Below are 26,688 nucleotides of genomic sequence, written 5' to 3'. Positions count from 1 at the left end.
TTTGTATTCTGACTGCAGGAGTTTTTAAAGCATCTTCAGGAATATTTCAGCAGTTGTTCAACTTGTAACACCATACACAGAGCCCATCTGGGTTTCTGTAGACTAAGAGGGTAAAATCTATACTTGATACCAGCCCTCCTCCCCACAGAAGGGAAGCCAGCACATACCATGGAGTGTACTGCAGTGTTCTATGAAAAACTCCATGACAGTATTTCTTGACAAAGGACTACTCAGTTCAAGCTTTCCTCAGGGACCCAAGAAGTTTTTGTCACTTTTAGGATACAATTATGGAAACACAGGAAAAAAAAAAAAAAAAAGTAAAAAAAAAAAAAAAAAAGTAGTTTTCTGACCATGTTTTCCAAACCAGCAAGTCATACTGAGCTTTCTAAAAAATGACTTCTCAGTTGTTATTGAGGTAAACAAACAAACAGTAAAACCTCTAGAGATGACCTCGGAGATCCAACTCAGCAGTTCCTTTTCATATTTAATTCATTTATCTATAGTAATAGACCTAAATTAATCTTAATTAACTATATCTAAACTCCCCAAAATAGTATGCCTTATTATACCAGACAATAAAGTAACAAATAATAAAAAGTAGCAAGGCTACCTCATGTCAGTGCCACAGAACAAGGCATTAGCTCCCACGCTGAATCTTTCTGACTTATGTTACAGGATCCCTGGAGATATTCACGACCTGACTGTACGTGGATCTAAGCAATAAGCTCTAGTTCACCCTGTTTTGAGCGTGGAGTGGGTTGGACTTGATCTCCAACCACTCTCAACTTCAATAATTTTGTCATTCTGTGACAATATTACCTGACAGTTTTCTTAAAACCTCACTACATGAAGCCATGTGGTTATACAAATTTCATAGTTCTAATTTTTTGTACTGTTTTCATGCCTCTAATCAGACAGAAATGTTTGAGGAAGATCATCTTGACTCATGAGATTCAAGAACCTAGAAAAATATTAAAAAGATTACGAAAGTAAGATTTTAGTAAATTTTATGATTTAAGATTGCAAGGTTTCTGACTCACGTTCTCTGAAATCTTGCTTCAGATATCCTGTGATAAACCATAATACCCTTTTCTGTAAATTAGAGAGACATGGATTTGATGGATGGACCACTTGGAGGGTAAGGAATTAGCTGGATGGTCGCATTCAAACTGTTGCAGCCAACCGCTGAACATCCAAGCGGAGGTCAGTAACAAGCAGTGTTCCTCAGGGGTCAGTAATGGGACTGGTTCTGTTTAATGTCTTAGTCAATGACATGGACAATGGGCTTGAGTGCACTCTCAGCAACTTCTCTCATGACACCATCTGAGTGCTTCAGTTGACATGCTGGATGGGAGGGATGCCATCCAGATGGAGCTGGACATGCTTGAGAGGTGGGTCTGTGCAAACCTCATGGAGTTCAACAAGGCCAAGTGCAAGGTCCTGTGTCTGGGCTGAGGCAACTCCAGTTATGAATAGAGTCTGGGTAGAGAATGGATTGAGAGCAGCCCTGAGGAGAAGAACTTCGGGGTATTGGTTGAGGAGAAGATCAACATGAGACAGCAATGTGCACTCAAAATGCAGAAAGCCAACCATATCCAGGACTGCATCAAGAGCAGAGTGGCCAGAAGGTCAAGACAGGTTATTGTCCCCCCCCGCTCTTCTCTCATGATACCCCCACTGGAGTCCTGTGTTCATCCTTGCGGCCATAAGCACAAGGACATGGAGCTGTTGGAGTGAGTCCTGAGGGGGGCCACAAGGATGATCAGAGGGCTGGAGCACCTCTCTTATGGAGACAGGCTGAGGAAGCTGGGCTTGTTCAGCCTTAATAAAAGAAGGCTCCATGGAGACTTTAGAGCAGTCTTCCAGTACCTAAAGGGGCCTACAGGAAAGCCGGGGAGGGACTCTTTATCAGGCAGTACAGGGATAGGACAAGGCGTAATGATTTGAAACTAAAAGAGGGGAGATCTAGATTAGATGTTACAAGGAAATTCTTTATTCAGGGGGTGGTGAGGCACTGGAACAGGTTGCTCAGAGAAGCTGTGGATGCCCCATCCCTGGAAGTGTTTAAGGCCAGGTTGGATGGGGCTTTGGGCAATCTGATCTGGTGGGCAGTGTCCCCGCTTATGGCAGAGGGGTTGGAACTAGATGATCTTTAAGGTCCCTTCCAACCCAAACGATTCTATGATTTTATGAAGTAATTTGGCTAATAAACTTAGTACTGAGGTAGACTTTTCTTTAACAAGCATAGTTAGACACAAATCAGAAATTTTACTTAAGACTGAATGGGAGAACAATTACATTTAAAAAAAAAAAAAAAAAAAAAAAAAAAAACAGATGTAGGATACTCCAAGGCCTAAATAGGAACAGATTTTCTAAACAATGCCTGATTACATGAATCTTATTATCCCTTATTTTAGACTGTCCTCTGTTCTTGGACAATCTGTAAACACTAGCCTTTTTTAATATTAGCTTTTAGGAAGACAAGAGAATAAATATACAAATGATTAGGACACATCCAGTGGAAATACTTGCTTATTATTTAAAGTTGAAGTTCCACATCTGCTTGACAGCTGTCCTGCTTTTCTATTTAATTCAAAAGCATGTACATTTGATAGTCTTTCACAGGCTGTTGCCTAAAGAAGAGTATTCTAGGGGATTTTAGACTGCCTCTTTATTCTGACATGGGGCCTTGCAATTCTTTGCAAGAAGAATACTTCAGCATAGAAATAGCTTATAGAACTTGCGGTACCACAGAAAGATATGGATATGCTCTACATAGACACATTCAGGAGTTAGACAAGACTTTATCTAACAACACAAGAAAAAAAAAATAAAAACATTAAAAAAAATAAAAATAAAAATATTTTAAAATATATTTTAAAAAATTAAAAATAAAACAAAGATAATTACTAGTTATTAAAAGCAGTTCATTCAAATTTTAAACATCAAAAATGTTCTTTATCTTTGCTACACTTGAACTGAGTAGCTCACAGACTAGATACAGTCTGAGAAAGAGCTAATAGAGGGGTGTCTATCTTCTCTTATCTGTGTTTTGAAGAGCAGCATTTTATACTTAGTTGTCAAATAGAAAAGAGGAACTTGTCAGATACCATCTTCTAATTTCAAGTATTCAAATATCATATAACCCAAGAACATGCCTATTATTTGGATTTAAGCCTCTAGGAATTAGCTTTTCTAGTTTTCTTCCATGACGCTTGAAGTTTAGAGAAGTCTTTCTCTAGCTTTTTTTTTTTTTTTTTTTTTTTTTTTAATTGCAATGACCATGTTACTCATCCCTTTCTTCCTTCTCCCTAAATAACTGAATCTTGCCCTACCATAGAACAAAACTCCACAAGATTGAAGATTGTACTAGTGGGACAGATTCTAGTCAGTTCCACCTTATCAAGGCCTCAGCCTCTTTTTCAGTCAGCAACAGGAAGATGTATGTTAACCACATTCAGTTCAAGGCAGTCTAATATCTTTTCTGTAAAAGACCACTGACTGTGGTGAGTGCAGTAGGAATCAACCATGGCTTTATATACAAATATATTATTATTATCATTGTAAAATTTCTCTTATTCTTTTCCCCCTAAATGTTGTTGCTTCCTTCAGTTGCTCTTCCAGAAGTACTGTAGCTGTTTACATTTCTCCATTTTTTTTTTTGTTTGTTTCCTTTCTAGAACACCAGATGTTTTATTAAACTAACAGATGCAGTATAATCTTTTATCATCTGACAACATCATATATGTAGACTAAGTGATTCTCAAAGACAGACATAAGGGCTATTGTATCAGGAATTTAAAAAGAATTGTACTATTTAAGCATCATTCAGACTGCAACCAGCAATTATCATAATTTCTCATTTATCCATGCAAGAAACGTTTCAAGGACTTTTTACTTCTGGATCCAAAAAGACCACGTCTGTTCATATAAGAGATTATACAGACATCTCCCACTGTAGGATCAGTCTTGTCTGAGAAATGGGGTTTTTTAAATTGGTTATGAGAACTTTATGAGAACTGCAAGAGTAAATGAACAGCAGTTCAGAGACTTACCTTCTGTTTCTACTAGTTTTGAAGAAAATGAACCCATCAAAATTTAAATGACATTTTTTTCCCCCAGAGTTCACTAGGCTCAAGCCATGTCTTTGAAGGCAGAAGTACCAGATGAGACACCTAAGCAATTAGTATGGTAAAGAGACCACACCGCATGGAAGATAAAGCATGTCCAGAGATCCAGGTCATTCACCTGACATCCCATTCTGATCAGTCAGTGAGTTTTAGGGAGATCTATTGTATTCATTTGTCTAATTTGTTTAATTTGATTAAATGAATAATCATAATAATAAAGAAAATGCAAGCATACAATGTATTTTATCATACAAGCTTGTATGGCTTGTTTATAAACTAAAAAAGTAATAATTTAAGCTCCCAATAGCCACTGCTCTGCTGTCTTTTCAGTACTTAGTTGCAAAATATTTCTTGCAACATCAGTCAATAACAAATGTATTTCTTTCCAAATTACAATGTTAGAAAGTTAAAGTTAGATTCTTCAGTCATGCCTTCAAACACAATAAATAAAGGGTTTTAAGAGTTAACATAGAAATGAGAGAGGGAAGCTATAACTCTGCAAGCTATTTCACTATTCCCCCACCCCTCATCTGGATTGGATAGCACTGGTGTATGAGTCAGCTAATTATGAAAGACTTCTCTGAAATGAATTAGATGAACCCAGCATCTTTAATAGAAACAGATCTTGTGACCAGGCAGAGTTCCCATCATGGTCCAAATAAAGCCCACCCAGATGTGCCCACTTCCGTTCCAGTAACTCATAGAACGGAACAAAACATCAGTACAAGCTTCCTTCTTCAGCTCAGCATCTTTCCAGTGTTCCTGGTAAATAGGGAAGTAACCATTCTGGTTTATCATTTGCTACTTTAATGAATCAATTTATATGTGATACTAGACCCAGAGATAAACTAGCTTATATTATTGAGATGAGAGTTGTGGTTTTTCATTAAGAAATGATTTTCATATCCCTGTTTACTATCTTCTTCAGGTTCTGGTCATTTCCTATCTCATATAGACAATGTATATTAAAGTGGTGAATCTGATGAGGTTATCTGAAAACACCTCAGCTAGAATTTAAGGATTCATAAAGTAATCTGAAAGTACTGTTATCCCACAACCACTTTCCTAATTTGGATTTTTGAAACTAAATGCGATGTTCCAACTTGTGAAATGATTCTGCAGTTTGTTTACTACCTCTGATTTCAGACTTTTTAATATGAGGTTCTGCTGACTTAATCATCACTGAACTGAACACATATCATATTTCACTGCTTTGAAAGAATGAGAAAATATGAAACTTCACTTGTCTTTGTCTCTGTTAGTCAAGTCAATAGTCTTAGAGGTTTGCTGCTCAGTAAGTCCAAGCTATGTTATAGCTCAATGACAGATTTGAAAACCTAACTTCCCAATCCTAAGACTGAGGTGATATGAGTTGCAACCTGCACACTAAATGAACATTTAATTAATTCAGAAAGTCACGTCAGCAGAACTGGCCAGTTATCTACACAGACAGGTAATATCACTCATGCCTGGTTAAGATCAAGTACAACAGCCTGGGAAAGAAGCTAAATCAGAAGTAGAAACTGGAAAAATAAAATAAAATTAAAAATAGAAAATAAATAAGAAACACCACCACAAAAAAAAAAACAAAAAAAAAAACCAAAACAACTCCAGACATGAAAAACTAAGCCAAAGGAACTTTTCACAAACCACTCCAAAGTTAATAAACTGAAAAAAAAAGATACACATCTCTATCCTATGCAGCTACTTATCCCGAGTTAACTACATAGCTTAATAAATATATCTTTAGCGGACCTTTGGCCTACTAACATTCTAAGTAGACAAAGCTAAATTTGTCATGTGGACCCATGAAAATTTTCTGGGAAGTTCCTTTCTGGAAACTGAGTTCTTCCATTTGGAGGAAGTAACACACTGCTTTTGTTCCATGGGACCCAGCTATATGAGAATACTGAATCAATCAAATTTCTTTGTAATTTAGGTTACAAACTGATATGCAAGCCTTGAAGTTTTATTTATGGTACAAAACATATAGGCAAAATCTCTTTTTCCTTAAGTTAGTTAAACTCAACAACTACTATAAATTGTTATTAAAAATAAATAAATAAATAAATAAATAAATAAATAAAAGCACTTTTAAAAATGATCCTGTGTATGCTTACTGGTCTCTAATCAGGTTCACACACATTAGTACTACCAAATAATAGATTATTTGTTTGTTTTAAATATGTGATGACTTTTATATTTCCTTTGTTCCTATCTACCAACTGGTTGAAGTTTTCCAGCAGATTTCACATTAGTTAATCTCTTCAGATACATTTAAACTAATGTGTATACTTTCTTTCTATAATTTAAAGTGATACCCCAGCAAAATAATGATGTGAAAATTTACTTATATTTAGTTAAATATCTATTTCTTAAGTTATCCAGGAGAATGATATACTTTTTTTTATTGGGATGTCATTTCCAGTGAAGGTATTGAATAACATCTGTATGATGTTTATTTCATTAACTTCCTGCAACTAAGTCTAAACTAATTCCTATTACTCGTCTCCAAATTGTGTTTAGGAGTCAGGTAGCTCTGATTATATGCTTAGTTTTGAATATGTGCAAGGAATGTATTGCTTCAAGATTGCGTTGTATTGTATTTTCCTGTAAGGAAATGATTCCTGGTTAACCAAACCAGAAAGAGTTGGAACTGAAGCTGTTTCAAATCTAATTATATCTGTCACTTTTACTGTTAAGTGTTAGGAGCCTTGAGGAAAAATAATTGCTTTTCATTTTCTATAGAAAATAAATTCATTATTAAAGTGTTCTTTTGCAAACGAATGTGAGTTTTTGCCAAAAAATTAGAAAAAAATATATTTACAAAACTGTTTACAAATAATAATAATAATAATAATATTTTGCATAGAATCTGATATTTGAAATGAGTAGTCTCACTTCAGGATTTTTCTGTGTAAAATTTTAGTTTCCCAGTGGCTCCAAGGGGGACATACTGCCTGTATCCAGATCATGCCATATAGCCCTACTTCCTGAGCAATGGTATATATAAGTCTTCAAGTCTTTATGACTCAGAGAATTTGAATGACTGGTCTCCGAGACACCTCTCAGGACACTGCTAACCATAGGCATTTCAACACACAAGAATTGGTACAAGAACAATCTATTCTTTGCCATTTCTTTCAACAGCAATAAACCCACTTTATTAGCTAAGCCCCAATAATTTAAACACACAGAAGAAAAATATTTTAGGAATGTTGAAACTTCAGGGCAGTTGTTTGGGTAAAATCACTACACAAGGCCTAGTTAAGCATGTGAATACTTTTAGTGAAGTAAAACTGCATTTTTCCATGAATAAACAGAAAAAATCCTGCCTATCCTGACAAACGTCTCTGTACCCCTGCACCATGCCATTCAGACAGATAAACACCATTCTGCATGTTGAAACTCTTCCTACATGAATTATTTGTTTTTCACAGAATTGAGATGCTACAAAAACTAGAACATGAAGCATGAAGATATTTAGAGAAAAAAAGGTTTCCCCTTCCAAATAAAGATAACATTACAAAAATGAAGTTACTCTGTGCTAGCAGTAGAAAAGCCAAATCTCTTCCATATTTTGGAAAAGGTTTTAATTTCTATTTAATCAGTTCTTGTTGGTTCAACACAACATTTTATATTTTTATATTTTATTATTCATCTAAATCACCTTTTCTTATTTAAGAAAAACCTTCCCAGATCCTCTATAATTCTGTAATTAATGTTGAAGCTATAATATAGTGAGTCTTGTTTGTTTGCTTTTAATATATATATATACATACATATATATATATGTATGTATGTATACCTTATATAGCTGCAGCAGATTTTAGAGTAAGTCAGAAGCTAACTATAAAATATAATTGTTTTGACTAAATTGCATTGTTAAACGATCAGTACTAAGAAAGTCATAACTGTAACCCAATCACACTTGCTTGTATGCAACCTGATCCTAATATCCCACTTTCTTTTCATTATCAGAACACATAGATGGAGACTGGCTTTTGTGGCAGACTGCAAGGTACAACATCATTTGCCTGTGGCCTAGGTGTCTAGCCTTAATAGCTGCCTGCCTGCACAGCCCCTGTTCTTGTTCTTCCTGCCAAAAAGCCATAGCTTGTAGCACTTCTTGGTTCTCAGCAGAGACAGTAGCTAGACTTAGCAGGCAATGAGAGGTTTAGAAAGTTTGGTTCTCTGGGACTTCCATTTGTGCCCCAGAATAGTTCTGTTTCCATGAAACAGGAGGAAGATTGACTAGTGGAAGAAGAGTATAATGTAGGCAACGATGAGGTGTTTGTCAATCACGAATACATGGTGAATGAACACATGTGTAGAGAAGATTTGAACCAGCTCTAACTTCGAAAAAGACAGCACATCACTCACATCTGCCTTGGCATAAATAATACTGTCCAAGGCCGGCCCAGGATCCAGAGTCCTGATTTGTACAGCAGAATCATCCAAACTTCAGAAGCAGCAGAAATAGCAATAAAAAAAGAGACAACAGGGATTTATTCTAAAGAAATAAGTATAGTACAAGAAAGAACTCCAGTAGTTCTATACACACTCTATTGCACTCTGCCTCCTACAGACAAAATGGTGGACATTGGCCAAGCCTACTTCACACAGTGACTCTGGATATTACCAAAGATATAATATCCATTTGAGATGAGAGAGGACTGAACTTCTGCAAAGCTGTGTGCAGACTCAGGCAGGCAGTATTTGCTTACTCTAAGCTTGTTTGTTCTAACTCCAGATAATAATGATGAGAAATTTGCATTTCCTTAAGCACAAAATAAGGTTCTGATGCAATTCAGGTACAGAGCTCTAGACATGTTGCTAATATTTATGCATGGATCCCAAGTCTATTGAGGCTATATTAAGGTTTGCCATAATAGAACAGTCTATTCATCTATGTTCTCCCGGCTTCCTTGTTGTTAGCAATACATGCTTGTGATGTGAAATAGATATCAAATTTAAGCATATGCATAAAGACTCACAATCTCATTTTTATAGCCAAAGTCTAAAATTTCAGCCACAGAATTACCATTTAGATGACATCCAATCTGGAAAGAACCTTAATTCCCTGTGAATCTGCTTACATAAAAAAATGTAATTCGAAGGGTTCAAGCAGTCGTAGCAAATCCTGAGGTCACCAAATTACTCAATTTCCAATATGGCACCAACCTACTTTGCTTGCATATTCTGTTTTCTTGTTTTAGGGGGTAGAGGAGCAGGGGAATATTTTTGGTTGGTTGTTTTTTTCTTTTTTTATGGGAAAAAATGGCGTTGATCCACATTTTACTCTACAATAGAGTAGCTCCAGAGATCCTCTATGAAAGAAAGACACAGGTTCTTCTTTTCTAAAGAAAACAGGCAAACTAATCTAGTTTTCCCACAGACGGAAAGGGTGATCTAACCTCTAGACTATAAAATTTTCATATGTGGGTCAGCCTCTCCCAGTCATTCCATTTTATATAAAGTTCATAGGTATCTATACAAAAAAGAATGCCTCCATAGCATGTTGGTTAGTGAATACATCTACTGATATCAGGACAAAAGTTTGAAGTACAGATTTTACCCTGGAGTTGCATATACAACATAAGGACACATAGAAGTACCATTAGGATGATCTTACTTTATTAAAAGCTAATAACATCAAGTCTGAAGTGTAAAGGGACGTTTACAAAGCAGGCACAAAAATTAGGGTTGTTCCCATAGAATTAAAATTACTGTAAACTCAACTTCAACACAGAGTAAAGGGCAAATATCTCTGACCAGCCTTCCCTAAGACAAAGCAATACGTATATTCCAATGTTCCAAAACAAAACAGTGATAATAAACCTTTTCCCCAGAGGATGGCATAAAAGAACAGGCCATGTGTAACAGAAGCTTCTTAGTTCAATTAAAGCACAACAGGTTGCTGATTAATAGGCCACAACAAGGCAACTCCAGAAAAGACACAGAAGGACCTTGTTGTCCATATTTGGTCTGCAGCTTCAGTGTTACTCTCTAATTCCTGTCTTCTGCTTTCCTCACTGTTGACCTTCAATTCTCACAGCAGTGAGACTGGAATCCATAACTCCAGTTTCAGCACACTACTGCACCTTGATTAACTCCAATTTCACAGACAAGACAAGAGTTGATTCTCATAAAAATGTATTCTGACATTAAAGATGAAAAGGGAAAGAAATCCAGCAGCCTGAGCTACACAAATGAGGGTTACATAGCAAAGTAAGTTATGAAATGCTGCTTTTTCTAGATGTGTGTATTTCTGTTTTATTTGAAATTAAAAGTATGGATGTTTTCATATGCAACTGTACTATTTTCCAGTAGGCACCTTGACTGAACTTAAATGGGTAGCTTAAACCAAACCATTGCCATTTAACGCATACTATTATTCTATTAAGTACTATCCATGGTATAACTAGACAGAATTCTAGAAAGTAGTGCTAATAGAGATATGTAACCATCCATCAGCCAGATAAATCTTCCTTTGGATTACTTCTGGCTATTAAGAACACAATCCAGTATTTTCTGCATCTCTAAGATGACAGAACACTTTGTCAAAAGCTTCAACTAGAAGCAAATTGAAACAGGGGCAAGAATAAATAGCTGTCCTTATTTCACTCAGTCAAATTAAGAGGGTAGAGCGGAACCAGTGGAGACCTTTCCTTCAGCTTTCAAAATAAAACCAAGCTGGAAGAGATCAGACATAAAATGTTTCTGTCAACACACTTAAATTTTGTCAATATGAAAACAAAGAATGCAGTAACCTTAAAATAAAGGTTTCCAGCTAACTCTAACAGTAACTCTAACAGTTTGTATTACGTACAAACATCCTATACAAGCAACCTGACAACATTATCTCACGACGATGCACATATAAGCTAATAATTTTCCTTTTGTCATGATCATAAAAAAAAAAAAAAAAAAAAAAAAAAAAAGTCAGTTCTGGATTGGAAATGATGAGACAAAAGAGACTTGACCTTGAAGAGGAAAATTAACTAAATTTAAATATTTTTCCTTTATCACAATGGAAAAAACATAAACTGGTAGGGAAAGAATTTCATTCTCAGGGCCCATTTGAAGGTCAAGGGAGAAGAAGTACTAACTACAGAGAAATAAATCACTGAGATTCATTTGAATTTCTCTCAAGCCATAGATCTTGGAAAGGCTAGGGGAAAAAACAGTGAGTAAAATGATGGCAAAGATATCAGTAAGTGTCATCTGTGTGTAAGAATAAAGGACTGTCATAGCGTTATTGGCCAAGTTCCAAGTAGGCTAATAAATTCTGTTAATCTTTATTTCCTGTGCAATTTTGAGATGGAAGTTTTATTCTTTGTCTCCTTTTTCACATTGCTGAATAACATCATTTTTTGTTTTTAATCAGATTGATACTCTAACACCACAAGAAACCTTAACAACTAAGATGACTGACTCAGGTGGACAGAGATTGACAATTCTTTGGAAGAGAAATTAACGTAAAAATTAAAATACAATTTTTAAAATGTGTTGCCAAAATATAGACAGCTAAAGCAAACTAATTGCCAGAAAGGTTTGATGTGCAGTGGGAAAAAGGGGACTAGAAGCTAGAAGATAAATAATTCATCTAATGAAGAATAAGAAAATTGCATCCACACTACACTGCCAAAAACCAGCATAATAATATTAGCATGCTCAAGAAAGAACCTAAACTAGCCCATACAGTTTTCTATATCAAAATTTTATGGTGCTGTGATAGATATTCCAGCTTACTTTGAACCTTTCACTGGAAAACAGAGACATGGACAACAGTGGACAAAAACTTATTCAAAGAATGGGAAGTCATCACAAAGGGCATCCACCCCCTTGTAGACAACTGTTACCAATGATAATTTGAATCTGGGTGCTGCCAATTATGATTTGTTCTGGGTGCACACTGGCTGCACTTCATTCATACTCAGAATCACTTGCTGCAAAGCAGCACTGTCAAGCTGCAGATACTACTGTGAAGAAGATAAGGTAAGACTGCCAGAGCTTCTTTACTTTGGAGGCCTCATCTTACCAAGGTGAGAAAGAGGTCCATGGCTTGGTAGGGTAATAAGTAGGTAGTTGTTAAATTAAAAGGTGTAAGAAAAAAACTTACCGAGATTTTCAATTCAAATTTCTGCAACCTGCTAATTTTGATCTAATTAAGTCATGTCAATGGAGTGGGTTGAGAGGTCATATTTTACATAACATTCATTTGCATTGCTAGCTTCAAAAAGTGACAATCCCTCCCAACTTTATGCATAAATAGACCACGTTATATTTTATTAGCAATATTTCATTAGCAATATTTCAGGACTCCAGCAGCAGTCTGAAGGGTTCAGTAGTCACAGAACTACAGCTACACAGATAGTGGTAAGAATATAGCCAGTCCTGAAAACCCGACAGAAAACCAGAACTCCCAGCTTAATCAGATCTCTCTTGCCATAAGCAAGAGAAAAAAAGGACTGTAGCCTCATTGTATTTGAATCCAAGACCCAAGAGGATAACCATAGAAACATGCTGGTTTTATTTATTTTATTTTTATATACACACCCACCTGCCAATACAAGTTTTGGACATCCCACATAAAAACTGACAAAAAAAAAAAAAGGTGTGGGGGAGACGACTAGAAAAGGTCCTTTTTCCAGTCAAGGTAACAGAGAAATCTTGATAAAATCCATTGCACATTTGAATTCTAGGTGCAGAAGTTTTAGTGTTTAAAAGCACAGTTTACCAAAATCCAGAACTTGCTTTGTCCAGACAGAATCAAAAAGCTACTACTTTGCTTATCTGTGGTATAAACCACATAATGCTGTGTACACTATTCATAATGAAACAATTATTACATTACACTTAAGGACAAATATTATTTTGAAAATGCCACATCCGTGAAGTTCACTTTTCAAGGAGAATGAACAGACAGGCCAAAGTGTGGGAAAAATGTGTAAACAAATCATTACCAATTTAAGTTCATCTCAATTTCACTAAAAAAAAAAAAAAAAAAAAAAAAAAAAAAAAAAAAGTACTTTTGAGTTTCTCCTGCTTAAATGAAAGGATGGGCAGTGTTTACATTTTTCATTTGTTTGTTTCACAGAATCACAGAATTTCTAGGCTGGAAGAGACCTCAAGATCATCGAGTCCAACCTCTGACCTACATTAACAGTCCTCCACTAAACCATATCGCTAAGCTCTACATCTAAACATCTTTTAAAGACCTTCAGTGATGGTGACTCCACCACTCCCTGAGCAGCTCATTCCAATGCCTAACAACCCTTTCGGTAAAGAAGTTCTTCCTAACATCCAACCTAAAACTCCCCTTCAAGAGGTCTTGAAAAGTTGCATGAGCAACTTTTAAATAATGTAAATAATTACTTTAAAGATGTATTTATATTTTTTCAAATAAATATTTCTACCTATTTATTCTGTTTCTTGGGCACAAAGTAGTCTTACCTTTACAACAACTTCATTAGAATTTCAGCTCCTAGTAAGGCAAAAGTAAGTATTTCTTAGAGTTTGGTTTGGAAATAAGAAATTCTGAAATATCTGAAAACTTTCTCAATAGTATACCAGTTCTGACTAATCAGAAAAAAAAGATGGAAGTAAGATACATTTTTGTAACCAATGCTGATAGCGCTAGTATGCACATTTAAATTTTCTCCTATTCCTCATTGACCCATCACTCTAGAATTATACCAAGCCAAAATGCAAGCCTTGGTTGCTCTTAATAGTCTCACCTTTTCAAGTAGCTGAAAACATCTACTTTGTGACAATTCCGAAATAAGAAAAGTTTTTTAAAAAAACTTGGAGATGATGAGATATGAATTACTCCCCAATCCCATGACATCTGTCTCATTTCATGCACTTTAAAGAGAAAGACTACTCTGAAACAGGTAAAAAAGTATCATAAATAAGAGTCAACATGCAAGATACACTAACATCTCTGACAGCAAGAACTGGTGAAGAGACTGTACCTTTCTGCTGTGAAGAACTAACATGCACATTTAGCTAGCAATAGCTGGATCTTCACTGTTTTGCAGCACTTGACTGTTTCAGAAATTGAGAAAATCTGGTGCAGATGCTGAATTTTCAGAGGCTGCATGTGTATTCTATTGCCTCTAATTAGCTTAAGATTTAGTCCTCAAAAAACAAAACAAAACAAAAAAACAACAACAAAAAAAAAAAACACCAAAGTGAGTGAAACTAAGCAGTAAGACTAAAAAGGCAAAAATTCTCAAAGAATTATGATTTTATTATTAATATCTACATCTGCAAGTCTCCGTAGGACTTGAGTCTACACTCTCTTCGGTTATTTCCCAAAAGCTCTTATTCAGCAGGACTTAAAGTAAGATATTAAAATTATGACATGAATGAACTATCAACTTAGAGAACAAAAACTCAGATCCCACTGTCTGCAATGACAGTGCTACCATCTAGTGGAATAACAATGGTTATACAAGCAGCAACTGCAAGCTACGGGTTGAACGGTGTCAGGAGAGTTTTAGTCTGTAGCTATGATCACAGAATCACAGAATTGTAGGGGGTGGAAGGGACCTCTAGAGATCATCGGGTCCAACCCCCCTGCCAAAGGAGGTTCCTTAAAGCAGGCTGCCCAGGTATGCGTCCAAACAGGCCTTGAATATCTCCAGAGAAGGAGACTCCACAACCTCTCTGGGCAGCCTGTTCCAGTGCTGTGTCACCCTGTTCAAGTGCTCCGTCACAAAAGAAAAAGTTCTTTTGCATGTTGGTGTGGAACTTCCTGTGATCCATTTTTTGACCATTGCTCCTTGCCCTATCCCCACAAACCACTGAAAAGATGTTGGCCAAATCTCACTGTCTCCCACACTTAAAATATTTGTAAACATTGATGAGATCCCCTCTCAGTCTTCTCAAGGTTGAACAGACACAGGTCTTTCAGCCTTTCCTCAGAGAGAAGATGCTACAGGCCCCTTCTTTTCTGTTGCCCTCCACTGGACACTTTCCAGAAAATACCTGTCTTTCTTGTACTGGGAAGCCCAGAACTGGACACAGTACTCCAGGTGAGGCCTGACCAGGGCAGAATAGAGGGGGAGGATCACCTTGCTTAACCTGCTGGCCACACTCCTTTTTATGCATGCCAGGCCCACTGGCCCTGCTGGTTCATGGCCAACCTGTCATCCACCAGGACCCCCAGGTCCTTCTCCTCAGAGCTCCTCTCCAGCAGGTCATCCCCCAGCCTGTATTGATACACACAGCTGTCCCTTCCCTGGTGCAGGACTCTACACTTGCAAATGTTAGTAGTATCCATCCAGCAAAGGAAATCTCACAGCGCAGGAAGCTCCATGGGATTTCTGACAGCAGCTGAGTTACTTCACCTGAGAGAAATATGATTTTCATAAGAAAGGAGTGTTAATTACCAGTAAAATTTTAGTGAAAGTAAGTGGGAAAAAATCCCCCCCGCCTCCATTCCGCATGCACACCCCACCCTCCCCACTCAACCTTGTTCCCTTCTCCCCTCCCAGTATAATAAAAAATAAATAAATTTAAAAAATGCTGAAACATACTGACGACAACACACAAGAAAATTGCAAAGATTTAGTCTAAATACACATTGACAAAAGAATTAACAAATGGATCTAGATCTGAATGGATAACAATTGGATAGAAATTAGAGAAAAATTTCTGTTGAAAAACAAACTTTGAGTTTAGTTTCAATCTTAAACCTTTCCATAAAAAGGGTGACTATGCTAGTGAAAATCGGTTACAACACAATTGTCAGCATATCTTCCATTTTCACACAGTTGATTGATGCCTTGCAGACAGCACAATCACTGTAGAGGAAGACTGGAATATGATGTTGCATTGGCTTCAAAGTTGAACTGATGGGAATGGGCTAAGTTAAACAAAAAAGGTTTTTACTTAAGACTTAAAACAAACAAACAAACACTATACCAAAAAATCCTCAAAGGGCTGGAGAATCATTGGATAGATTTAACCAAGAATGAAAAGAGACTGACATATATTGTCAGAGTATGACTAAACCACCATTGTGGTCCATCACAGATGATGGCAAATTTCTTTTCAGAGATGGCAGAGTATGAAACAAGCAAAACAGTAGAAGTGTTAGTAGAAATGCATTTCAAAAGCTGCATGTAATTCTGACCACTTTGCTCAAGAAAACACTAACTTAAATCTGGAACAGATTGGAGCTAGGGTGAAGTCAGAAGTTGAAATAAAGAGTAGTATCAAAAATGACAATATTATAGGATAAAGTAGCTCTTCGTGAATATGTCAGGGGCTTTAATACATGAAAGGAAGAAAAGCTGTTAAAAGAGACAGGGATGGCAAGTAACCAGATAGGTGCAGAAATGATTGCGCTATGAGCTATGAAAAAGAATGGGTTTAACCCTCAGAGGACTATATTTTAGGACAACCTTCTCATAAGAGTGGAATGAGAAACAACTTAACTAGCATTAATATGGAGTTGAAAATGCTCATAAAATATAGTTAGTTGCCCATGGTAGATGGAGGTTGGAACCACTGATTCAGGAAGTCTCTTCTTTTTATGTGTGGTGTTTCCAGAGCCTTCATTTTCATTCTAGTTTTGCAGTTCAGCTCCAAAAAAGGCCTTGGAAGGAATAATTCCAGTTACAGAGAATGAATCTGAACTACAGTGAGCATATAAATCCTTGCTTCTGTTTATTAACTTCCAAGCACCATTGATTTTTCTAATGTATTTGATTTTCTCTCTGCTGAAATTGTTTTTCAATAAGGTGATGCAGTGTCTCTTCCTGTGTTCAGTTTCCAGACAAACCAAGTTTCATCACTTACATAAAGTAATGGGCCTTTAATCACCTGACTTGATCCTTCTTATTTGGAACATCATGCATTATGCTCATACAAAATAGAAATGAGATGTATTAAAATTACAAGTCACCATGAACCTATCTGCAATTTTCTTATCCATGCTAGCAATAAGATTCTTATACATTGTGATCAGAAAGGAACAAAAGTAATCGCAGACTATACAAGTTCCATTGTTAAAGAATATTTTAAAGGAGAGTGACTTAATAGTGGCTGTAACACTAACAAGATTGGTTTATATAAAAGAAAGTATGAAAATCTTATTACAAAGATCTGTTATGCAACCTTGATACTCAAAAGGAATATGTGCATTTCTTTTTCTTTAAGTGTTTGAATAAATGTATAGAGATTTGAACACTAATTCGTTCTTCTTTTGTATACATTATTTCACTGCAATACTGTGGACTGAAATTAAGTATTCTATCTGCAGCTGAAAATGTACTTACAAGTTTATTCTTGTAATTGGATGACTATTTGTTGGAAAAAGGTTTTATTTATTAGGAGATTTAAAGAATATGTACCCATTTATTTCTTAAATAAGACAAATTTACTAGAGGAAGAGATAGTTTTCAGTATTTATAACCCTTTTCTTTCACTGGAGAGAAGTAAATACTAATTTCTGCAAAATACACTTTATCTCCTATAAGTGCAGAGGGAAAAATTTAAATAGTATCTTATTATTTTGATTCATGAATCAAGAAAGGTAACTAATTTTTTGTGTGCTATTCCTTCCCCTTCATCTTCTGTAAGTTCTTCTGTTCTGCAAGTGCAGTGTTCAGGAGTGTTTGGGTAGCATCTTTTCTAAATATTTTGTGGCACGTTCATGCATATCCTGGGCAAAAAAATGAATAAATATATTGAAAAAATAATAATAGATTAGGTCTTATTCTTCTAGGCTTTTGAGTCTATAAAATATTCCTGCCTCCTCCAATAGAAACACAATTCAGAGTAGTTGCTGTTTCATTTCTTTCAGGAATTCAAAGCAGAAACAATAGAAGTCCCAGAAGAGGATGTTTCTACTGAGACTTTCCTTTTTCTCACTACCCTCCTCTTCCCCACCAGCTTGACATGTCCTGTCACACAAGCATTCAAACAGATTAGCACTTCAGTTTTCTCAGCTTCTTCTGGAGATGTATCTGTCTCAAAGCTTGCTTGGTTGTTAGCAGAGCAGCGAGAGCTCTGGCTTGCAGTAGCACACTGACAGCAGGTATGAATTGACAGCCCTGTATGAAAGTGTAAAGAGCCAACCGGTGATTAATTTTCATGTCTGCTGCTTGCAGTTGCTCCTTTTGCAGTTCCGTGGCAGTACCGATAGATGATGCCCACGGATAACCCAGATGTTAGCAATGCCTGGCGTGGAGTCCTGCTTCTTGGCTACATGCCCTAAGTGCATTGACTGCACTGCGATTTACAGTCCCTAAGTTTCTTACAGACAGGTCAAACAGACACAGCAACACTAGCCTGAAGAGCTTTAATTCTACATTTGCAATAGGCTTCACTAATTCTAAATATTCATAATGGAAATATTCTGTTGTAAGGAAGTTACCTACACAGAACTAGATGAATAGAGGCTTGCTCATACTTCCTGTACCCCCTCCAGTTTCTGCATCCCCTCTTCCAAATTACCTAAGTGCTGAATCTTTTAAAATCTGGTCCCAAGTTACATCCAGAAACTAGCTCTAGTTTCAAAGTACTAAAAATGTACCTCTCAGAAACAAAACTTCACAGGGCTCTCGCATGAAGCCCAAGAGTCATGTACAACCTCCCCGTTACAACCTTTTTTTCTGAATCTGCTGATAATCACTACAGCATAACCAGGTGGAAACATGTGTCTTAGAGGCCCTGCTAGATACTTTCTGAACGTAGGCATTTGTGTTTATTGTGTTGCAGTTCTGTGAAAAGCAACAAAACCATACTTTCAACCTTTTGGTTAGTCCATCCAGGATAGCAGATACTTTTTTTCTCCTCCTTTCTCTGCACAGGCTATAGTTTCTCATTCTCTGATTCTTAAGCTTTCTGCAGCTTGTTACAGACATCTCCAAAATAATTCCTCCTACTCCACGTAAATAATGCAGATGATCTGGAAGAAGTTCTTTTTGCTCACTCTGCCTAAAACAGTAGTTTGGCTAGACTGTCTATTCCATATTTCCACTAGAAAACTATGAGATGGTATGTGACATAACCCATACTACACAACTGTTGATTCAATCTGTGGTAAGAATTTCAAGGTTCATAGAAGCTGTAAACCTAAACCATACTGCATCAAAGAATTTGTTCTTGGCTACTACTGTACATGGCTTAAACAATGCCACTGTCTTGTCCATTCCCACTGAATTCACTGAAACTAAGCTGAGCTTCCAAATTTCCAACACTTTTACTCACAAGGGAAAGGAGTGGATCAAACATTTTTGCTAATCATGCCACCACACTACCTTTCTACAGGAGTGCCCATTGTGAGGCACCCCAGCACAGGCAGGACACCAGCAGGCAGGTGACGCATATCATTATACAGAAGTACTCATTCCAGAGAGGAGACGTTTATCTGGATGAAAGCTTGAGTATACTTTTGATCTGAAGAGGCCAAATCCAGTTCAAGAACCACCACAAAGCACTGACATGTATGAAGGCTTCATTGTATTATTGACTTACCTCTTCACACATTCTCTAGTGGCTGCTAATGGCCATTAGTGCACACTGGTAGATACACAGTATCCTTATGAAGTGTCCATCTTCTGTTGTCAGAGAAAACAGCTTTACATGTGCTCCTTATTCAGAAAGTAACTGGTTACCCTTAGATTCGGCTTTTCACATTATGAGAACAGCGTCCATTTCCATGAAGTACAGTGGTGTACAGGAGAAATTGTCAGTCAGGTTCACCACCAGACTCAGGGCAAGGATGGAGGACATAACATATTGGCACACAGCAGAGTAAAAACAGTCTATCTTTGTACAAGTGCATAAGTCAATTGTGTCATCTTCACTTTTTTTTTTTACAGACTCGTTGAAGGACTTTATATGGGCTGCGAGTGTTCAGCAAAAATAACAGTAATATTAATAAAATGCTAATGTTTGCCTGCACATCAGAAACAACATCGTATGTTGGTTTATTCACCTACACAGGATAAATAAAATAAAATCTGTTATTTTCTCACCTTCCAGTCTCTTTGTTGAATTTTATTAAAGTTCAAACATGAAATGTCAACAAGCTATCTACATAATTTAAAGAAATTCAACTGCTCTAATTAGCAGCAGTTTACCTTCAGAAAAGCATAATCTGTTTATTTCTCAGATACCAACAGTGCTGACTTAAAATCTTAGTATCCTTGGAAAATGAGACTCTCAGTCTGCATATCTATTTTATATATACATATATATATCATGTCCTTGAATTGTGTCATCTGAGGAAGCAGCAAGCTTAGTAGAGCCTTTGCATTTTTACAATGGGACAGGGGTAAATATCCCTATCTGTTGCATGTGAAATCTATAAATTTTTCATTCCATGGGTGCCATACCTGTAAAAGTGTTAGGGCCTGAAAGGTAAGTACTCTTCATAACAGCTCTTGTAATTGCTTAATATTCTGTATTGAGAGATTTACTGGATCTAACTTCTACTGCAACAGCCTTCAAAGACCCGAGCACTCCCTCATTCCACTCTCACAGGCAGTTTGAGGGCTACAGAAGGGAGGGAGTAAGTAGAGAGGTAGTTTAACAGCCTCCCCCAGCTAGCAGCTGGGAAAGAGCATTGTAAGGTATCTATGTCCTTCAAACACTCCTGTTAGGACTGATAGACACAGCAAGCATGACTTCCCACCTGCTGCTTCAAACAGAGCTAGAGGAAAGATAAGCAAAGTGCAGGGTCACTGCATGGTGCTTGACCATCTAAAGGAATCACATAAAGAAGTGCAGAAGTTAACATGGGCATGGAGGCCACAGCTGCACCATGCAGGGTAAATTGTCAGGTACAGAACTGTTCAACTATCACTTGTTATAACATCTCTAGTCCCATGGGTTATTCCCCATAGATGTGCCTGTGTTCCACACTGCAAAAGGAAAGGTGTAATTACCAGTAAGAGGTGATGCCTAAACTCTCAGTCTGGGCACAAATATCCAGACAAAGCAGACTTACCTGTTAGTTAGCAACACAGAGACAGAGCTGAACCGGCACATTTGATGACAAGAGCCTGCAGCTGAGAATTCCCCGATTCAGTGAAGTGGTTTGAAGTGTTTACTAAATATGCAGAGGAGGCAGCTGGAGCTTGTAGTCAGGAGAGCAATCTGTGTGCACCAACAGATGCTTGCCTTTAAAGGTCACCTGCAAGTAAAGAAGCTCAGCAAGCCACACTGTTGAAAATAAAACAAATAAAAGGAAAGCAACTATTGTAATTTCAGCACAGATTTCTAGTGAAACGGTCTAATACTTTGAACTTACAACAAGATCACTTATGTTTTGAAATTCTCAGTATAACCCTTGTCCTGCAGATGTCTCAGTCTAGGTAGATGTTGTTGTACTATGGAGATCTTGGTAAAGGCCCCAGGTAGCTCCTCTACCCACATAGGATGTAGGAGCCTGATTTCAATTTGCACATAACTATGCAATGCTTACGAAGCATTTGTGTTTATTGGTGTTTAACGTGTTTATTATGTTAATTGTGTTTATCTGTGAAATATGACTCCTTTCCAAGCAATGTTTGTTATTTTCAATTAGATCTTGTTAAATATGATCTTATCAGTTAAACAGCTTAATTAGGAACTGATGAACTAACAGTTGGATTAGTTACACCTGAACAAAACATTGTATATTAATCAACCATGAGCTGCTTTGTTGTTTTAGCAACAGAGTTAACAGGATGAAGGTCGGCTTATAAAGAAACCCTTTTTTTGAAGCCTAGGTTCCTTTAAAATTAAAGCAAATCCACTGTTCTGTAAGAAATTGAAGGTTCTTGCAAGCGAATCACAAAAACAACACAAGATATTTTCCACTGCATTTAACTTAAGCAGGTGACCTGATTGTAGAAGGAGATCAAATTACTAAGGCAGAACTTTCCTTGATGAACTCATGTAGACTATGCCTTGTATTAGCTTTGCTCTTTAAGTGCCTTTCAATATCTCCCAATTACAATTTTCTCCATTACTTTTTGAGGAACTGGAATAAGACTAACAGGTCTGTAGTTTTCTGGGTCTTCTCTTGTGTTCCTTTTGTAAATTGGTATAAAGTTGGCTAGTTTTCAGTTGGCAGGGACCTCCCCAGTCTTCCATGACCTTTGGAAAATTGTTGAGAGGAGTCCAGCTATAATGCCCACTAATTCCCTCAGCACCCTGGGATGAAACCCATTTGGCCCCATGGACTTCTGAATGCTGAGCTGATACAACTGTTCTCTTACAATTCTGGCAACCACAGACAGAAAGTCACTCCTCACCCTGTCATGGTCCCCCAACTCTGGGGTATGCTATTAAGAGGAACACTTCAGATATCTGAGGAAAGAGTTGCTCTTCAGAAGAACTTTGCCAGGTAGGAGAGATCAGCTGACAGAAAACTCATGAAGTTCAACAAAGGCAAACACAATGTCCCACATCTAGGATGCAATACCCCTCACAATAGTATAGGCTGGGGACTAACTGGGCAGAAAACAATTTCTCTCAGCAGGACTTGGGAGTAGTAGTAGACAAAGAGTTGAATGTGGTAAGTGGTGTGCCCTTGCAGTAAAGAAGGTTTATTCTGTACTGGGCTGTATGAGCAAGTGCACAGATAGTAGGCTGAGAAAGTGCTTATTTTCCTCATTCAGACTACTTCTGCAGTACTGAGGAGTCTAAAACTATAGTCATTACAAGAAAGAAATTGAGAAGATATGTTTGCCCACCCTTGAAAAAGTTTAGTCTGGCTTTTTGTGCTGTCTACAGCTCCCTAATGAGAAGGTGTAGAGACAATGGAGTTTGACTCTTCTGAGAGAGAGAATGAGAGGCAAGATAAACAAATTAATACAAATTCTGTATTTATATTTATATGCCATGTAAGGTACCAGACCCTTCTGGTCTAAATGGAACCAACCTTCTTAGTCACATTTCTTCAATATTGGCAACAAAATTTGTAGTATAAGGATACCATTCAGCAAGAGTAAAAGGCAACCAGATCCCTAAATAAAGAGCACACTTTATTGTAGTTCCATCTAGTTTATTGGTTATGAAACATAAAATTAAAGAAGAGAAATTTTGTATAAACTCATGATAATATTCCCTTAGAAAGGACAACTTTATCCAGTTTGGTATATGGAGTTATCACAGTTTAATTAAGTTCTGGTAAATATAGGTATTACTCAAGTAAATTAAAGAGTAGATTCCAAATATTATTTTTTTTTTTCCTAAAAATGATTCATTCCACCTGCAAGAAAGAGGCATAGTTGAACAATAGTGGGCTCACGTAGCTGTAATCACATCTGTATAGCAAGGAAATTATTACTTTGGGAAACAAAACAGAAAAACTTGCTTTTAAACATCGTTATGTATGCACACAAAACAATGAAGAAATAATCCTCAATACTCTTCTGTATAAGTGAAACATCCCATACCAAGGACACACTGTTCAACAGTCTTATGAACTGCACCTTCAAATAATAAGCTTTATCATTGATAAAAGGAAACAGGAATCACTTCTTTGAATGCTTTGGCTCTCTTGACAACTATGCAGGTGTCTGGGGTTCACCTGACATACAATAAAATGATATTTTGGTCTCTGCACTAGCTCCAGTCATGGGTTTTCTCCTCCCTCCTGTGTATGGGATCCATTAGGGCTCCATTTGTCCCCTTTACAGTCAATACTCATCCAAACAGCTTCCTTCTGAAAGTAACAGATCTTGCAATACAGTGATGATGTGTACACAGATAAAAGTGTTCGATTTTTTATTTCATAATACCTTCCTTAAAAGCTGTTATGTGCACAAGGTGCTCTTCCTTTTTGCTAGAGTGTTTCACATCCAGATCCTTTCCCTTCCCATTTATGCAATAGCAATGAACAAGATCCTTCTTGTGGTTCATGTTGCTGACGAGGAAGATGTGTTTGTTTGTTTTTTTTGTTTTGTTTTGTTTTGTTTTGTTTTGTTTTGGTTTGGTTTGGTTTATTTATTATTATTTATTTTTTTCTTCTGGCTGCTTCAGTTGCAGTGTTTGGAGAACTCCTGCATGGCATTCCATAAAAATCAAAGTGCATGTCATCATCCCTGCTGCACACATATGCCACCACCCCCTCATTCTGCCTTCTCAGGCCTGCAGCGAGCTTGTACAATATTACCACAGGAACACCTCTTTCCTCTGTTCACTATCAGATTCAACATTCCTGCTGTGGGAATGTCCACATTTCATCTTCACATATAACTTCGATTTTAACATATGTATGATGATTTTGTATTAAATCAACAATGATTTCCTTCATGAGTAGGCTTGCATGTGAAATGCAAGTTCTGTTCCAGCATTGTTCGTATTTTTGTTCACAACATATCTAGAAAGTACTCAGATTTCAATACCAGCCCCTATGGAATGAGCCTGTACAGTGAACCAAAGAGCCCAAGAGTTTTCACTGACTGCACCTATGAATAGGAAGACAGAAGGTCTTATTCTGCAAAGTGTTAAGCCTCCTCAGTTCATATCATCTCCCACATGTGATGCTCTGTGTTTAATAAAGGAACAATATGTCTTTGTAGCAGCACACCCTTTTTAATTAAATTACTAGGAAGTGCACAGCTTCTATCTAGCACAGCTAAATCTAACACAGTGAGACTGTCTGACTATAGCAAATGTTTAAAAATTACTAGTTTTTAGAAATTTGTTCTGCTGATCCTTCAAATGCAAATAAAATACAGCAATCAATGTCTTCCACCAGCTCCTTATGACAAAGTCTGCTTCTCCCACTCTGGTTTATTCAGAAATAGTCATTTCTGAGTTCTCATTTGGAACAACATTTGAAAATATTAGTTAAACAGCCAAGAGACCAGAAACATATCAGAGCATGCCAGCTGGATACATTTGAACTACATTTCTCTGAAAATCAGGTGGGAAAAGACTATTATTAATTCCAATTCATCAGCCTGGTTATTTTAAGACATGTTTGTCTCCTTGTTCCTATAACAACAGTTTGATTTTGCAAGGGGTCCCTGCTTCATCTATTCCAGGCATAAATTTAAAGTCTTATTTACCACTTGCCTGTATCCAGGAGGGGAGCTAGTTCATTAAACCACGTTAATACTACCGACCATTGGTGAAGATATACATGTACATACTCTGGGTTTAAGTGTAGACATAGCTAGCTTCCCTACCTATAGTTAATCCTCTGCTGGAGTTACCAATGCAATAGGATCAATTCTGTCTGTAATATAAAAGAGAATTATTATTTTTTCATGGAAAATACACCAGAAGAAAAGAAAACAAAACAAAACAAAAACAACCAAACAACAACAACAAACAACAGCAAAAAACAGATAGCAGGGACACTATTTCTATGAAGGTAGAATGGATAGCTTTTGGACTACTTGTATCTCTGTAAACAGAAAAGTACATCTGGCCTGTGCAGAAGAACCTGAAAGTACACAGGAACAAAAATAAAAGGATTGAAACATCAATAACTGGAATGAGAAGAACAAGCTTTGTTCCTACAACCATTCTGTGAGTAAGGGAATTAGAAAAACAAATTTAGGAAAAGAAATTTGAGCTAGCTGCTATTACTCAACTGCAGTGGCATGACTCACATGACTGGATATTAAACTCATTGGTTACAGACTATTTAAGAAAGACAGCAGGGATGTTATATAGCTTGGAGTTACAAACAATTCAGAGAGACAGAACTTTGTATACTATTCATGTATTAAATTATAAATCATAAAAATGGAATAGTTCTAAGACAATGTAATAGGCTATTGGATAAGATGGGGAGATAGAAATAGCAGTTGCTAAAACATTCAAGAAAAAATGTGTCAATCTACAGAATGTCAATTTAGGAGGTTTGGATGATGTGTTAAGTACAAGTAGAACAAGCAGATGTAATTTAGTTGATGCTTTCCCCATGTAGAAATGGAGTACAGTTCTGATTAATGTACATGCTGTGTGCTTCAAAAGATCTGGTCTCTTAAAGCAGAAGACAAAAATGGAATGAGATATCTGAACACAAAGAACTGTAAGGAATTACCTCTACATTGTGTGGTTTTCCAATGTCACATTAACCATCTTCCTAAATTAGTTGGACATGTTTCACCAAGATGTCTACTCCACTCAGTCCGTGTGTTACAGGACTCAAAAAAGGTTTCTGCCAATTTGACGGTTATGTATGTGTATACTTACTTCCTCATTTGGCAATAATTAATCAATTTAATTTTTATTTATTTTGAGTGCTTAAGAAGACATTAATCATAGAATCATATAATGGTTTGATTTGGAACAGCCTTTAAAGATCAACTATTTCAACCCCCCCACTAATGGCAAGAACACCTTCCACCAGACCAGGTTGCTCAAAGCCCCATTCAACCTGTCCTTGAACTCTTGACAGGACATACACAGCTTCTCTGGGCAACCTGTGCCAGTGCATCACCACCATCAGAGTAAAGAATTTCTTCTCAAAGTTTAATCTAAATCTACCTTCTTTTAGTTTAAAACCATTACCTTTTGTCACTACACTCCCTGATAAAAACACTCCCCTGATTTTCTGTAAGTTGAAGCTTTCTTTTCTCCA

This window comes from Aythya marila (genome assembly GCF_965140915.1).
Source record: "Aythya marila genome assembly, chromosome: Z".
Taxonomy (NCBI): domain Eukaryota; kingdom Metazoa; phylum Chordata; class Aves; order Anseriformes; family Anatidae; genus Aythya; species Aythya marila.
This window is presented reverse-complemented; position numbering follows the sequence as displayed.